Raw genomic sequence first — 16,305 nt, 5'->3', positions numbered from 1 at the left:
TGTAACGTCTAATTCTGAGGGAGATGTGTGCCGAGATGAATGGGTGCCTTGGGAACTTGAAAAAGCAACACCCATGACTCACCTTTTGCCAGAGACGACAGCTGTAGTCCAAATTCTGCAGTGTGAGATTACTTCCCTCCTAGGTTAACTTTGCATTATTTGATTGATACTAATTATTTTACACAGTTCTGTGGTGGAACCCAGGGCCTCGTGCATGTAGACAAGTATTCTACATCAAGCCACGCCCCAACCTGATTTACAGTCTTAATTATCCAGTAGTCCCTGAGCACAGCATAGAATTAGTAATAGGCTTTGAGTCGTTCTTTCTCAGTATATAGATTCTTGTTACAAATGACAGATAATTCATCTCAAGCTGGCTGGAGTCTGGAGGAAATTCGTTGGCCCCCATGCTGGAAAGTTCTAGCACAGACTTCATTTTGTGTAAGCCATGGTCTTGAGCCAGGCTGTTAGAACTCCCTGGGCTACTTGGCTTTCTTCTAACTCTTGCCTGCCCATTTCATGAGCTAGAGACAGGAGTACCAGGCCTCCATTTAAAGCAGGTGATTTGTCCCTGGTTGTTCTTATCAAGGTCCCCACGGAGCTGCCTCAGATTGATCATGGCTAAACTTGGTTTAGTCACAATGGGCATTGCAGGACTAGACAACCTGGGCTCCCAGGCCCAGAGTCAGAAAAGAGCACTTGCCTAAGGAAAGGCTGAGTCTGTTGCCAGATGTTGATTTCCAGAAAGTGGAAAATAACACATTTTTCAAAATCATGAAGGGATTAATCTGGTTTTCTTGCCGCAGTCACACAATAGGCTCAGTATAAGATAAATAGGTAAATTGACTTCTGGTATCTTCCTAATTATTCTTGGTACCTTTGACCTCCTCTTCCTCTGCTCGCTAATTAGTAATCTAAGCAAGTGACATCCAAAACAAAGCTTTGTGTAGAAGAGCATGGTGGAGTGGCCGTGGAGACCTCCACTCTGCCAGCTGCCATCACCCATGCCCCAGTCAGCTCCATGCAGAACCCATACCTGGGTTGTTTCCAGAATGTGCCCTTTTCTGCGGAAAAAGAAAATGTTTTAGGAATTCTTGCTTAATTTGTATTAAGTAGTCTCTGTGAAAATACACAAAGAATTATTTTTGTAACTAGGGTATAATTAAATGTGGGAAAACCCCCAAATATTGGTATCTTGATTTTGTTTATTAGGGAGTAGATCATGTAGAGAGGTAACAAAATTTGTTAAGTGTCTTTTAAGATTTTTGGTATGGTGACCTTTGTGTGTGTGTGTGTGTGTGTGTGTGTGTGTGTGTTAAGGTCTAGAGATAGTCATGCATTGCCAGGCAAATGATGTGTCACTGAGCAATACCCCTAGCCCTAAGACTTTCATTAATAAATTTTATTCCATATTAAATTTGGAATTTGGCTTTTAATATTCTAACGAGTGTGTATTTAAAATACAAATATCCAAAGCCGTCTTTGTGTTTATATGTGTGAATTTTGTATTTGTTTATTGTTTTCTTCCCGCCCTCTCTCTCTCCTCCAATCCCAAACTCTATCCAACTCTTATAATTTGTTCTTTACATTTTCATGAAAACTCCAGCCTCCCTTTTTGTTCATTCATGCCTACTCAGATATTAAAGGAGTATTTAACACATCAAGAAGAACTTGCTTTGTGCTCTTAGCATGTGTATATGTGAGTACATATAATGTAACATGTATGCATAAATATGCTTGCTTAGTTAAATGTTTGGAGGGTTTTTTTTCTGGTTCTTTGCTATCCTTAAGCCCCATCTTAGACTCCAGTAGTGGAGAATTTGAGGCAGCAGTAGTAGGTAGAGGAGTCAGAGAAGCGAGAGCCAATTAAAGCTAAGCTAAAGGGGAATCACAATACCAAAGAATGATTAGGCAGCATTACATCAGAATAGACAGCAAGTCACACCACACGCTGAGCTCCATGACAGCTTGCGAATCCCTCTTGAGACAGTAATATCCTCCTATACTCCCGATTCTCAAAGGGCATCTTGCGGTCTGGGGGGTCTGGAGAAAGTCCTCAGATGGGATTCTGTGTTGCCAATCTGTGCAGGGTCCCTGCCCTGAGCTTCTCTGGCAATGCTGATCTGGAGGCACCTTTGGGTGTCACACAGTTAAGACAACATTGATCATCACAAACAAGAGTTCCTTAGGGGCAGGACATCCTTTCTTGAGGGCCTAGCAATAGGTATTTATACCTAGTTTACAGGTATAAATAGCCACCATATGAATATTTGATAAACACAGGAATGCCCTTTGTGACACTCATCCATCAGGGTAAAATGGCTGTCCCATGTCACTAAATTCCAAATGGAACTAGCCCCAGAATTCATATCAGTATTTTAATTTCGACCTCAATCCTGCTCCAGTAGTGAAATACTGCAGCTTCCTCTTGCCCATGTGTTTTCCATGGGGATCCCTCAGTGAGCAGAGCTGATTAGGTTCCACATACTACTTTAAAACCTAATTTCTCTGCCAATACACAGTAAATGCATGTAGCGGTAAATTTAGTTTAACCACTTGATATTCCCAGCAGGTTGCACCTCACCCAAGAGCTCTGGATTCACGAATGAAAAACACACAGACCAACTAATTTTGATATGCCTTGAATAGCTCGTGGCTAGTCACTTCTAAACCTCCCTGCAGCTAGTATACACTTCCCTCCAGTATTCCTGGCTTAACACCTTCTGTTACCTTCTGGGGACACTCCCCACCCCAATAGGGCCACATTCCCTTTCCAACTACATTGTAGGATGCTTTCTCTCCTGCAGGTCTTAAATTTTATCCCTCTGTCTCCTAGTCATGGTGATTCTCCTCTTCTTCCTTTCTCCCTCAGTCCCTTGCCCAAGGAATCTAAAAGTCCTGCCTCCATCTCTCTGCCCAGCCATTGGCTGTACAGCAGTTCTTCATTACCAGTTGAAGCCAGCTGAGGGTCTGGAAGCACATGTTTGGGAGTCAAATTGAGACAAAGCATTAGAACCAATTCCCAACAGATGCACAGTGTGTTGGAGACACGGGTCTCACATATCACCAGATACAAGGTTCATTGTTAACAAAGGTCAACTAGACTGACGTTTTTATAAGCAGACCTGGTAGGGTAAATGAGATAAACTAAGACCCAATCTCTGTTTCTCTTGAAGGAAGAGACTTATAAGTCTATTTCTTAAAGCAAAAGAACCTTAACAATTCATTTCAGGTTTATGTTTATCCTTTCAAATATTAATACAAGCCAAACCTGTAGTGAGAATTTTGGTTTCTTTAAAAGCACAGAAATAGTATTGGGCTATGTTTTCATCTTAATCCAAAGTATGGGATATTGAACTGTTTCAGATTGTCCACAGGAGCTATGATTTGCCTCATGCTCTAGCAGGGGTGTGATTTTTTCTAGCTGCAGATGGTTTCTGCAAGTCTGCGACATTTGGAATTCTGGAGAGTCCTCAGAGGGTGTAGAAATGCTAGGGCCCTTAGAGGCCAGGTTGCTGCTGGTGGGTTATTGGTTGGTTGCAGTTGGCTGCAGTTTGGAAAGTACTCATACACAAAGAATAATCAAGAAGAAGAAATTATCCTGATGGGGAAGGTCAAATTTCCCCCAAGAGAACACTCCCCTAATCAGCAGGAAGCAGTCTAACGATAACAATGCCCCTTTCCCCCTCCATCCCTTTTTCTCTCCTATCTAGTGTTAGGATGTTGAAAGGGTGGGATAAGGGTGGAAGACGAAAGAATCCACAAAGTAGCCAAACCTATGAAGCTGTACCACATTCCTTTCATGTATACGTCTTTATTTATTGGTTTATTATACTAATGGGAGAGCTTTTTTAAGGAAATGTTATAGGTGATGAATGATTAATTCTCTTAGCTTCTTTCGGATTAATGAGAGAACTGCATGGGTCCAGGAGAAAGTGTGTCTCACACAATATGCTCAGGTTATCTCTGTGAGCGTTGTGTGCACTCACAAGAGATGAGGGCAAGCCAGAATGTGATAGAGCACAATGTGTGTTCTGGTTGGAGGATAGACTCAACCATTGTGCCACAAAATAGAGACCTCCAAATGAGGAGGCACAAGCCAGTCCAGAAGGCATTGAGTAATTCATATATACCCCTCCCAGCAGCTGACAATATAAAATTGAGGCAATGATAAAGCAAAGAAGTAATTTGACGTCTGCTAAATGTCTTCACTTAGTAATATAAGATCAGCCCCTAGTGTTCCCGTCATTGTGCAAGATTAATGGGGATCCTTGTCCCACTACCTCAGGCAGGAACTCCACGACTGACACACACTTTCCCAGCAAACAGTCTGAAGGTTGAATTGACCATATTCTTTGTTTGTTTATCTGAAAGTAAAAATCATGGAAGCTGATTCTTTACTGTAGTATAATTATGAACACCCGTATCTCCTAGTGTTGCTGTGATCAAATTCCTGATGATGTGGAGTTAAAGTGGGTGGGGTTATCTTTGTCTTACAGTTTGAACCAATATAGCACATCATATCTAGAAAGTCATAATGTAAGAGCTGAGATTGCTGGTCACATTGCATTCAGTAAGCAGAGAGGGGCAGGAAACTGGGTTGGGCTAAGATACTTCAAAGCACACCTCAAAGTGACCCACTCACCCCTTTTGGGGAACCAGCATTCACACTGGGGCCTCTGGGCCCATTTTAACCACAGCTTCTCACTTTAGTGGAAAATGTTGGTTGCTCTGGAAACACATTACAACCATGACATTTAGGCTACCCTAAGAGGTGAAGGAAGTCTTCTCAAAGAATTGACCCCAAACTGGCCGTAGAAAGATTAGACTTGGCAATGCTAAGAGGAGCTTAGGCAGAGAGTGCAAAGGGCATCAGAAATGATTTTGTGTTACCACTGTGTAAAGTTCAAGATGTGATGTTATGAAAATGAAGATAAAGATATGGATGGGTACCAGCTCAGGGCTACAAGAATGAGCCTGAATTCACCCTTAAGAAAACTGACGCCCTGGGTGTTTTCTCAGTATTCGTTTAGGGCCCGACTGTAATGAGGTACACTTACCAACATGGCACCTGGTGGCTACTTTCATCATTTAGGCAAGAGATGACCTAGAATAGGATTAGAGATGACAGGAGGGACAGACAACAATGGCATCTTAGACTATCATTAGCAGCTCTGACTAGAGGGGAAAAGCCAAACTCCACCATGATTTCCCCAGACTCCATTTCTGGTGGCATTTCTGAGGCAGAATACTGAGTGGGTATCTCTTGAGGATGAGAAAGGAAAGGTCATCTGTTCAGCAATCATTGACCTATTCCCTACCAACCCCAGGAATTGCATTCTGCATTTCTAGGACACGTTTGGACAAGGATCAAGGACATATAAGAAAATAGCCAATGGGTCCTTTCTTGAGGGAACTTACAGTATTGTGAGGGGTGTTATCATGACATGGAATTCATCAACTAATTTTGAATAATACCTGATGGTCTTGGTCTTCGATTCTTATAAATACTAAATATTTACTGATTATTTAATGCTCATTATGACAAGAAGTTGATTATGCTTTATCATTTTAATCCTATGATAATCCCCATACAATGAGTAGAACTGGCTATCCTTATGTCAGAAAACAGTCCACTGAGGCACATATAACCTTAACCACTTACCAGAGGTTACCCAAGTATAAAGAAGGAAGGGCCAACACTGAGCTTTGAACCCCAGATAGCCCAGGTAGCCTGACATTCTGCATTTAACATACAAGCTGTCCTTTACTCAGAGTCGCCTCAAATATCAATTATTTTTACCCATAGAAAAATCAGAGGAAGATGGGCACACTGTAGTTAAATAGTTATCGTGCTATGTTCTAAATAATTAACCCTTACCCATTCCGAGTTGAAATTATAATTTGAGTTACTGTTGCCTCAGGTAATCTCTACTCTTTCTTAAAGAATGAACTTCATATTTAAAAAAAGAAGTCAGTCATCATTACCATCTTGAAGTACCTCTGAGTAACTCTGAAACATCTTGATATTAATCTGGTCTTATTTGAAATTTTTATGTTTCTATATTTCATTTCCTATGTGTGCTAGATATGATATGTAGCCTGTGAGGAGGCTTAGGAAGCATTGGGCAAAGGTCTCCTTCAAGTGAAACTCCCTCGTTAGCTGTTAGATGTCTGTTTTATGCGCACTAGCTCCTGACCACACCTGAGTCAAGAGCCAAGCCTCCTCTCTTGACATGCACTCAAGGTATAATAACATCATGCAATCAGCACAATTTAATAATCTTGAAAATAATTAAATCCTGAAAATGAGAATTGCTGAATTTCCTGAAAGCCAATGCCAGACAGATGCCTGGAAGAATGGGAGGCAGTGGGGGGATGGGTTGGGGTTGATGAGTCAGTGAACTTGGAGGGCGAAGATGGAGGTGGGAACCTGGAAATGCCTCTCAGAACACCCTCTAAAGCTCCCCCAGCTCCATGAAAGTCCACATCACTAAAGTAGGCCCATATCCAAGAAGCAGAGGAGCAGATTAAAGAAAGGATTGTTGGGGGCTGGGCTGGTACCACTCATATTCATATGCTAAATTCTGTACCCTGAGATCTGGTTGGCCCAAGAGCAGTTTCCCACATGCACCAGCCTTTGTTATACACACTTTACTACCCAATTTTAAACTATTGGTTAAATAAAATGTGCAGCAGGCAGTTACTGAGAAGAATAGAGAGAGGTGGGATTTGAATTAACAGGCTGAAGGTCAAAGGTAGGGACCACGAGTAGGAGAGGAGAGAGGAAGAGAAGGAACTCAGGAGAAGAAAACAGGAGAATAGGAGGGTTCTACGAGTGATGATGTCCCAGTGAAATGCCTCCCCAGAACACCAGACTTCTAGAGCAGAAGTAACCCAGGGAGATTCAAACAGCAAGTATTTAGGAAGCACAGTTGGGGAAGTAACCAGTCTAGGTTAGGGTACTTGCTTGCATGAAGCCCAATAAATAAATTATAATTGAGTTTCATTCATTGGGGATAAGCATGATCCATGTTATTTTACGAAGTCCCTAAGACACAAGCCTGAATACTGGAATGAGAAATCTCACAGCCTTTCTCTTGAACACAGCAACTTGGTACGAAGTTACTTAGAGTAGGGGAAAATCCAACATAATGGCTTTGCTGGGTGTTGTTCCTATGTGAGTGAGCTCTAGTGGCGAATGCTGCCTAGAGGAGGAGGAGACAATGGGGGAAGGGATCATGGATAATGTGAAATAAGAAGGGCCTTCCTGTAGATGGAATTGGCCCAGCTGAGTGGGCAGCCTAACTCAGGCATGAGAAGGAAAAATTGGCAGGAGTTAATGCTGTGTAGTCCTAGAGAATGATGACCATTTTTGACAGAGACTTGGAGAAGCTACCAGTTAAGCATCAAGCAGAGGAGCAGAGTTTAGAACTATCAAGACTATAGAAAATTCACTCTGCAAAAGAGATGAAGCTGTCCAGAAAGAAAAAGCAAAAGGGAGGAGGAGGAAGAGGAGGAGGAGAAGGAGGAGGGGGAAGAAGAAGGAGGAGGAGGAAGAGGAGGGGGAGGGGGAAGAAGAAGAAGGAGGAGGAAGAGGAGGAGGAGGGGGAGGAGGAGGAGGAGAGGAGGAGGAGGGGGAGGGGGAAGAAGAAGGCGAAGAGGAGGAGGAGGAGGAGGAGGAGGAGGAGGAGGAGGAGGAATTATTCTTTTCTTCCTGATTTTTCTTGAGAGTTTAAAAAAATAAACAGCATGGTTAGTTAGTAGGTAGTTGGCAGCCAACTACCTAATAACAGCTTGAATAACAGAAAATCAGTAGCCACCACGACTGCCTAGAAAAGAGGATAGGAAGTTATGAGGAGAATGCAAAAGTCTATTAACGGTATTGGGCCCTCAGCATGAGCAAGGCAGGCCAGCTAGGATAGTGATGTTGGGGTTGGGGGCTACTGCTGCTCTTTTTTTTTTTTGGTTCTTTTTTTCGGAGCTGGGGACCGAACCCAGGGCCTTGCGCTTCCTAGGTAAGCGCTCTACCACTGAGCTAAATCCCCAGCCCCTGCTGCTCTTATTCCTAATATCACCACTTCTAAATGATAACTTTAGTATGCCCAAGGGAGTTACAATATGATGCTATATATGATTGGAAAAAACGGTAGAAAATAAGAAAAAAAGATATCAATCATTCAAGTACCCCAAATTTTTAGTCTCATAGAAATACACAGATGACATGTATACTAAATCGTTCTTTTCTATCACTCCTTTGTTTATCCAATGACCTTCCTGACTCCTTTGCCAGGAAAGAGAAGGCTGTTCAAGAGAAAAACAAAGTCATTAGGAATACATTTTCTAAGAGTGTGCCCTTAGCTGATGCAGTTTCTCTGAAGCAGGAGCAGAAGGCAAGGCTTGTCTTCCCAAAAGAAGACGTCAAAGCCACTGAAGGTTATAATAAAAATAGCCAGAGGTGTGTCCACAATCCTCTTCCCTCTCTTCTTTCCATGTTTCCAGTACCATAGAACAAATCCTCGTCACAAGCAAGAACAGGCCAACAAAAAGCAGTGAAGCTCACAGCTGCCACTAAGTGATGTACAAGGTTCTATTTGTCCTAGAATGATCTTGTTTGGAACCCTTTAATAAATGGAATTTATAGACTATAACACTACACTACAAAAACCCCACCGTTGAGAACATGTTATGTCATCGATGACAGCAAACTCAAACGTCTCAGATCACAGAGAACATTTCACTCAGCAAAAGACAGGCATCTTCCCCCAGATCTGAGAACCCATCTCGGACCTCTAAGAAGTCTTGAATGGTTTCAGTGTTTAACTTCCTAAAGCACTGACATTCGACAGTGCAGCACATTTCTAATACAAATGTTTTGTTTACTTTTATAACAGTAAAATCAGAAAATACTGCAAAAAATAAATCCCTAAAAGAATATAATCAGAGAATGTCATACTACAGTGTCAGAAACACTGAAGAGTCAGAGCAGGGTGTAGATACTGAAACTTTGAGAAATTTGATATAAACTTGTCATTTTACTCATTTGTCTCAGTGGAACCAAAACCATGGAGTTTGAAGAAAGGGAGGGTGTTAACATGTCTTTCTTCCTCTTGTGTTTTGTTTTACTTTGTTTTTATTTGGGGGGAGGCATCAGAGGCTCACTATATAGCCTCTGCTTCCAAGTGCTAGGAAGACAGGCACGTACGTCCACCTCTGCTTTCTCTCTCGTCTCAATGCCTCATTTTGCAGAAGAACTAGAACTTGAGTTTACAGACTCAAGCGCTCATGTAGCAAGCACTTACAAATACTGTAGGGAAAAGTATATAGATTTTACTCAGCCACTTGAATCCCAGCTATGATCTACCCTCCCACCCCCCACTAAGCCACAGTATAATAAAGGATTCCACAGAATAGATTCCACTGGTGTTTTTATGGAGAGGCACACAGAACGGCACTCCCCACTCTGAGGCTGAGCAAATAATTGACCGTCTGCTTCCTCTTCTATAAACAAAAGGAAGTAAATCTTAAAAGCATCTGCCCTGCCTGTCTCAGACTGAGGAAGATAAAAAATGGGTACACATACGTTTAAGTTGCTTGAGAAACAATAAAAGATCACTGTATAAACCTTCCTATTAAAAATCCTTTCCCATTCTTCAGAGCTTGATCGCCAGTTATCAATAAAACAGGAAATATTTATACAAGAGCTAATCTATGTACATGTTAAATATTTGTCTTGAAGGAGTAAAAATTATAGAGGAGCAAAGACAATTTTCTATTCTTTCTAGATCATAATTTTAATTTCCTATTTACCTTTAATTAACTTTATAAAATACACTAAATTCTACCATTCCACTCTGATTGAACAACTTAGTTAGAAAAATCAGTACAGAATTAGTCTAGGTTGAGTGTTTTATTTCATGTGTTTCTGTGTATGTGTGTGTGTTTGTGTGTGTGTGTGTGTGTGTGTGTGTGCGCACAGGATGCATGTGTGTGGAGTGTATGTAATATTGTGTGTGTGTGGAATGTGTGTATGTGTGGCATGTGTGGCATGTGTGTATGTGTGTATAGGATGTATGCTTGAGTGTAGGATGTATGTATGTGTAGGATGTATGGGTGTAGGATGTATGTATGTCTGTGCATGTAGGATGTATGTATGTTTATGGGATGTATATATGAGTGTTTGTGGAATGTGTGTGTATATGTGGGATGTGTGTGCATGTGTGTATAGGATATATGTATGTATAGGATATATATGTGTGTGCATGTAGGATGTATGTATGTTTAATGGGATGTATATATGAGTGTTTGTGGAATGTGTGTGTATATGTGGGATGTGTGTGCATGTGTGTATAGGATATATGTATGTATAGGACATATATATGTGTGCATGTAGGATGTATGAGTGTGTGTACAGGATTATGTGTGTATGTATAGGATGCATGTTTGGGGGTATATTGTGTGGGGGGATGTGTGTGTATGTGTGTAAGATGTATTGCGTATGTATAGGATATATATGTATGTATGTGTGTGAGCGAGGATATGTATGTGCTGACACAGGCATGAAAGCCAAGAGGACAATCTCAGATGTCTGTCCTCATTCCTCAGCGTGTCTCACCTATAGTACTGAGATGGCAGGCCTGTGCTGCCGCACATGGCTTTCCCTTGGATTCTAGGATTTGAACTAAGGTATTCACCACGCACACCACACATTTCACCCACCGTGCCATCTCTCCCACATCTAGACTTTTCTTAATGTGGCCATAACATAGCATTCTCCAGTAAAGAGACTTGACAATTTGATACTGCTGTTACTGTGTGAACTGGAAATGAGATAGGGTGGAAGGTAGTAATAGGGTGTTATAGAAATTCTAATTAAAAATCTCAAAACAACAATTCCAAGAGAGAAAACATGAAAATTTATAAAAAATACCACTAATAAGTAATAGAAAAAAATCCTTCCAATAACCTTCTCTTTCTGTTTTTTAAATTAAATGTCCTTGTGACACATTTGATTAGGTTTTACTTAAGGAGTTTCATTTATGTAATTAACACTTAATGATACTTAAAATTCAATATATTTATGTTGCACCTTGGAAATATTGAGATAACTGACATCTGTCTAATTTCACCATAATCTCAGAGAACTGAGCTGTAGTCAGAACTAAGGGAGATCAGAACTCACTCGGACACAAAAAGTTAGGATTAGACAGGGGAAATCAAGGCAGCACGGGTGCTGAGAGGACCAAGAAAGGCAGAGAAGCCACAGGGCTGGAGCCACGTGAAACAGAGCAGTTCCAGGAGATGGGAGATGTGCACCACACTGCCTACAGCGGCGCAGAGAATCAGGGCGTAGACCTTCAGCCAGCCCTTCTGACTTCTTGTGCTTCCCATTGGCTAAAAGGCATAAAGACCTCCTGTAAGCACTTGTTTGCCTTCTCAGGGGTCGGCATACTTCTTAATCGGCATACTTTTTACTTACTGCATAATTTGTTTTTTGAGACAGAGTTACCCTATGCAGCATTGGCTGTTCTAGACCTCTGTCTGTAGATGATGCTGGCCTCAAAGCCTGCCTCTGCATACTGAGTGCTAAGATTAAAGGTGGGTACCACCACAGCCAGCAATCGTCAGCTATATTTTGAGAAATATTTATGAAGCAGTAGGACTACTGCAGAAATCAAATGGAACCCTGAGATATTTATTTTCTTTTTTAAAAAAATTATTTTTTTACTTTTTTTTACAATAAAATTTGTCACTATGAAGTTCATCAAAGAGAATGCTGGCATATTCAGACACCGGTATTTATTTTCTTTCTTGGGCTGACCTGTGATTCCTGGTAGAGACCCACAAGGAAGAGAAGCAAATCTAGAAAGTCATTTTAGGGGGAAAATTAACCTCTATTGAGCTTTGAAAACATAAAACAATTCAAAGAATTATTGCATTTTAAAAATTATTTGACAAAAAGGGAGTCAATTGTGATGGCTCTCATGAACAGGCACCCATCAAAGGACCACAGATAATGTGTCTTCACTTATGCAGAACACCAAGGTGAGCTTCCTGTCCTGTCTATACCAAGAGACAGTATGTAAGTACTGACAGGCTGTCCATAAGACATATATATATATACAACGGTATAAGTACTGACAGGCTGTCTCTACTTTCGTATTATCTAATATGCTTGAAATTATACTTTAAGGAGGAAAAGTAATAACAAAGAATGTTGGTCAACATTAATAAACGCCTGCCTTTAAAAGAACTTCAGGGGGCTGAAGAGATGGCTCAGCGGTGAAGAGCACTGACTGCTCTACCAGAAGTCCTGAATTCAATTCCCAGCAACCACATGGTGGCTCACAACCATCTGTAATGGGATCTGAAGCCTTTTTCTGGCATGCAGGTGTACATACAGAGAGGGCACTCATCTATATAAAATAAGTAAATAAAACTTTAAAAGAGGTTCAATTAAAAAAATATCATTTAAAACCGGTTAGGTTACTCCTTCAAACAATTTTCCCTTTAAATTTCTTTAACTTAAACAGACTTTTAACATAGCTAATTTCTTTGAATATCTCTAGTTGCTATGGATGATGCGACCTCAGGTATCATGCTTGCCTAAACTCACAAAACACATGCTTTTAATCCTTGACTCTTAAATTATTTTTTAAAAATACTTGTTTATTTGGGTGAATTAGTCTTCATGCGTGCATACATGCGTGCATACATGTGTGCGTACATGCCTGTGTGCGTACGTGCATGCCTGCGAGCCCACGTGCACGTCCAGCATAGGTTCTCGCCTTCCTCTTTGTTCATGCAGCTCGTTTCTAGTTTTTGCCAGCACACTGAGTATTCCAGGCTAGCTGGCCCATGAGCTTCAGGGCAATTCTCCTGCCTCTGTCAGGCATCTCACTGTAGGAGTGCTGGGGTTGTAGATGTATAACACGGAATCTGGCTTCTTATGTGGGTTTGTGTGCTACAGGATCCAACCTGCGACATCATGTCTGAGCTACCTCTCCAACACCTCTTTAATAAATTTGCAGTTATTAAACTACATTTAAGATTTTAAACTAAAACATTAGTAATTGTCTTTAGTAATAGTAAGCTTACGAGTACTCATTCCATCAGTAGTGACATTTAGGACAGTGTTCTTCCACGTGTTTATGTGATCTGGACTTCCCTGTGTCCTTGAGAAGAGTGAAGATGTCCTGCAGAGAGGTGTTCTCCAGGTGTGTTCTATAGAACATGGCCTCCTAAAGTGCACTTCGCTTAGTGTAGGCACACAGGATGCTTCTCCTTGCTTTCATAGCATCTGATGAGGAGGCATCAACTCTATTCTTTCGAGAATATATTACACATAGTCACTCGTCACTGAGTGAATAGCTATTTAAAAAATCCAAGGGGAAAATCCAAGGTCTATGCAATAATTTGCCCTGTGTTACTCAAGCTATACAATGAATACTCTCTAATACGCATAAGATCTGTTAAGATCACATAATAAAATAATCCTCTTATATGTTAAAATAGACAATTGTATTTTCTCTTACAAAAATTTCCTTTTAAAACTCTATTTCTAGACTTAGTCTGGTAAAGCTTAATGTTTGACAACTGCATTTACTTCATTTTAGTTGTAACTGAGACTAATGATAGTGTCTCATCTCCCTTTTAAATTTACCCCACTGTAATCAGAATCATAACCTCAGGAGGCCATGCTGAAATTCTGGTGTCATCATTCATAGTATTCATCATAGTTAATAATTATTAAATACAGCCAGGAGCCAAGCTTGAAGTGGACATTGTGCCCCTCCCCCTGCCACCTGTGCACTTTTGGTAAGGGTTAGATGGTATTCTAATGTTTTATTCACAGGAAATTTCACGTGTGCATACAATGCGTGTTGATGAAGTCAAGCCCCCCCATCCCATCCCCTCCAGTAGTTTTTAACGAGTACATCGACTAGAATAATGAACAATTTCTCCCTCTGTTTATAGTGAAGGATATAGCTGGGGCTATAAGCGGCTCTTTTTGCATATAATTCCTTCTTACTTTATGTCATTATGGGATACATGACTGATTCATGTATCACACACATAAATGTATACATTACATCCTGGGCATAGTACCAGACATCTTCTTTTTTTTTTTTTTTTTTGGTTCTTTTTTTTTTTTGGAGCTGGGGACCGAACCCAGGGCCTTGCGCTTCCTAGGTAAGCGCTCTACCACTGAGCTAAATCCCCAGCCCCCCAGACATCTTCTTGATTGCTAACCATAAAGGTAATAAATACTTGGTTCTCATGGTGTTTGGGAGCTTGGAGATCATGCATGTTAAGTACCTGAGTAAATAATCAGTTGTCAGTACTGTGACTCTCTGTCAAACTGGACCTAGATCATGCTATGCAAACCTTTCTACATGGTTATACAGTGGGATGGTCTATAAATATATGTTATGGAAATATTGTTTTGTATCTTAGATTCTAACTCCACCTAGCCATGCCCCATGTACACTAAATATAAAAGGTAGATTTGAAACCAGTAATGGGTAGATCTCAACCCTGGTTAGAAGAAAGAATGAAAGAGGATTGTAGACCTAGAGCCAGCAGCTTTTCTCGTTGCTCAAATAGCCCTCTTTTTTATCAAATGCAGTGATGGATGACATTAAAAGCTGTAATACTAGTTTGTAGATGAGATTTACCACATGACATTAGGTCTGGGCACAGTTCAAAAAGACCTACACTGTTATTTTTCTAAAGGAGTAATTCAAATTCAAACTTGAAACAACATTTTACCAAAATTTTGCTAATGGGGATCTGAAATGAAAGTAATTTTAATTTTTTTCAAGAGAAAAATGCAATCATTGATTTTGAAAATGAGGCAGGCTAAGGAGACTGCTCAATCAGTGGAAGATTTGTAATTCAAGCATAAAGATCAGAATTGATTCCCACATTAAAGAACTGGTTCAAGTTGGTGACACTCACTGACAATACTGGGTGTAGGGCAGAAACTAGGCAATCCTTGGGCCTTGCTGGCCAAAATGTCTATCCAAATCAGTGAGTTCCACATACAAGGAGCGATTCTGACTCAAAGATTGAGATCGAAGAACACCTGGTGATGACCTCACATGCTAAGGCACATGCACGGAGAGGAAACAAACACATGTGTTTAGTGCTGCTTAGCTTGAATTCAACCTAATGGAACCTAGAATCACCTGGGAAGAGGATCATACTGAGAGTTAACTAGATTATGTTGGCCTGTGGGCATGTCTGTGAAAGACTGTCTTCACTGTTAATTTATGTGTGAAGACAAGCACAAGGTGGGCAGTACCTTTGCATGGCCTGAATCTTAGCCTCAAGAACAGAGAAAACTAGCTGAGTGACAAGGAAGCAGGCAAGAGTGTGCTGACTCTCTCTTGGCTCTTGACTATGGGTACCAAAAAGCTAACTGCTAATGTTCCCACCTTGGCTCCCCTGAGATGGTGGACTGCGGCTGGAACTGTAAACTGAGCAAGCCCTGTGTTTGTCACAACAGAAAGGTGACTGAAATCAATAGGGGTCTGGCTCTTCCAACAGTTCTGATGACCTGACACAGTAATGCTACCTCTCCCAGACCAGTCTTCAGTGGCTAGACTTCCCTGCACTTCTGGTTTTCTACTTCTTCCCTTGGGGTGTCCACGCCCTGAAGTACACAAGATGGCAAAGAATAAAGTGAAGTCTGGAAAGGCGGGCCAGCAGGATCCCAGTCCTGCGGTGAATGTGGAGGATGGGGGATAGGGGAGGTGTGGGGGTGTCAGGGGTGTGGGACGAGGGAGGTGGTGGTTAGGAGTTTCAGAGGTGGAGGAGGTAAAGGGGGTGGGAGGTCTCCTGCGAAGATTTCAGTGTTTAGAAAACATTTCATGCCCATACACTTTATCTGGGGTAAACCAAGGGCTGTATACATGAACCCTGGCACGTGGGAAGGGGTTCTTCTTAGGGTGAACTTCAATTGGCTGAGGATTCAAGTACTGGGAATACCTCATTTGCATGGAAAAGCATTCCAGGAAATTGAACCTGGAACTTTGTGGAGGGTTATGGGACATAGATCAGGTAGAGAAGAGGAAGCCCTGCTGAGAAAAGGGAGTGCTCCATTTTGCACCCGCCCAGGAAAGGTGTCCAGACATGGTAGACCTTAGTAACAAGGTGCCACAGCAGCCTGTCTGGCACGGGTGTGAGGTCATGAGCTCATGCTTGGGAAGAAACATGCCATGACCCGTTACATGTAGTTCTCTACATTCATTCATGACACCGGATTCTGAACGTGAATTTGGACTGCCCATGTACACAGGC

At 41.4% G+C, this 16,305-nt stretch overlaps 1 protein-coding gene across 6 annotated transcripts in view; it reads left to right on the top strand.

Moving 5' to 3' along the window:
* Nr3c2 (nuclear receptor subfamily 3, group C, member 2) overlaps nt 1-16,305 on the top strand; it is a 344,237-nt gene that overhangs the window by 179,232 nt on the left and 148,700 nt on the right. The window lies entirely within an intron of this gene.

The sequence above is a fragment of the Rattus norvegicus genome, chromosome 19 (assembly GCF_036323735.1).
Source record: "Rattus norvegicus strain BN/NHsdMcwi chromosome 19, GRCr8, whole genome shotgun sequence".
Taxonomy (NCBI): Eukaryota; Metazoa; Chordata; class Mammalia; order Rodentia; family Muridae; genus Rattus; species Rattus norvegicus.
This window is presented reverse-complemented; position numbering and strand designations above follow the sequence as displayed.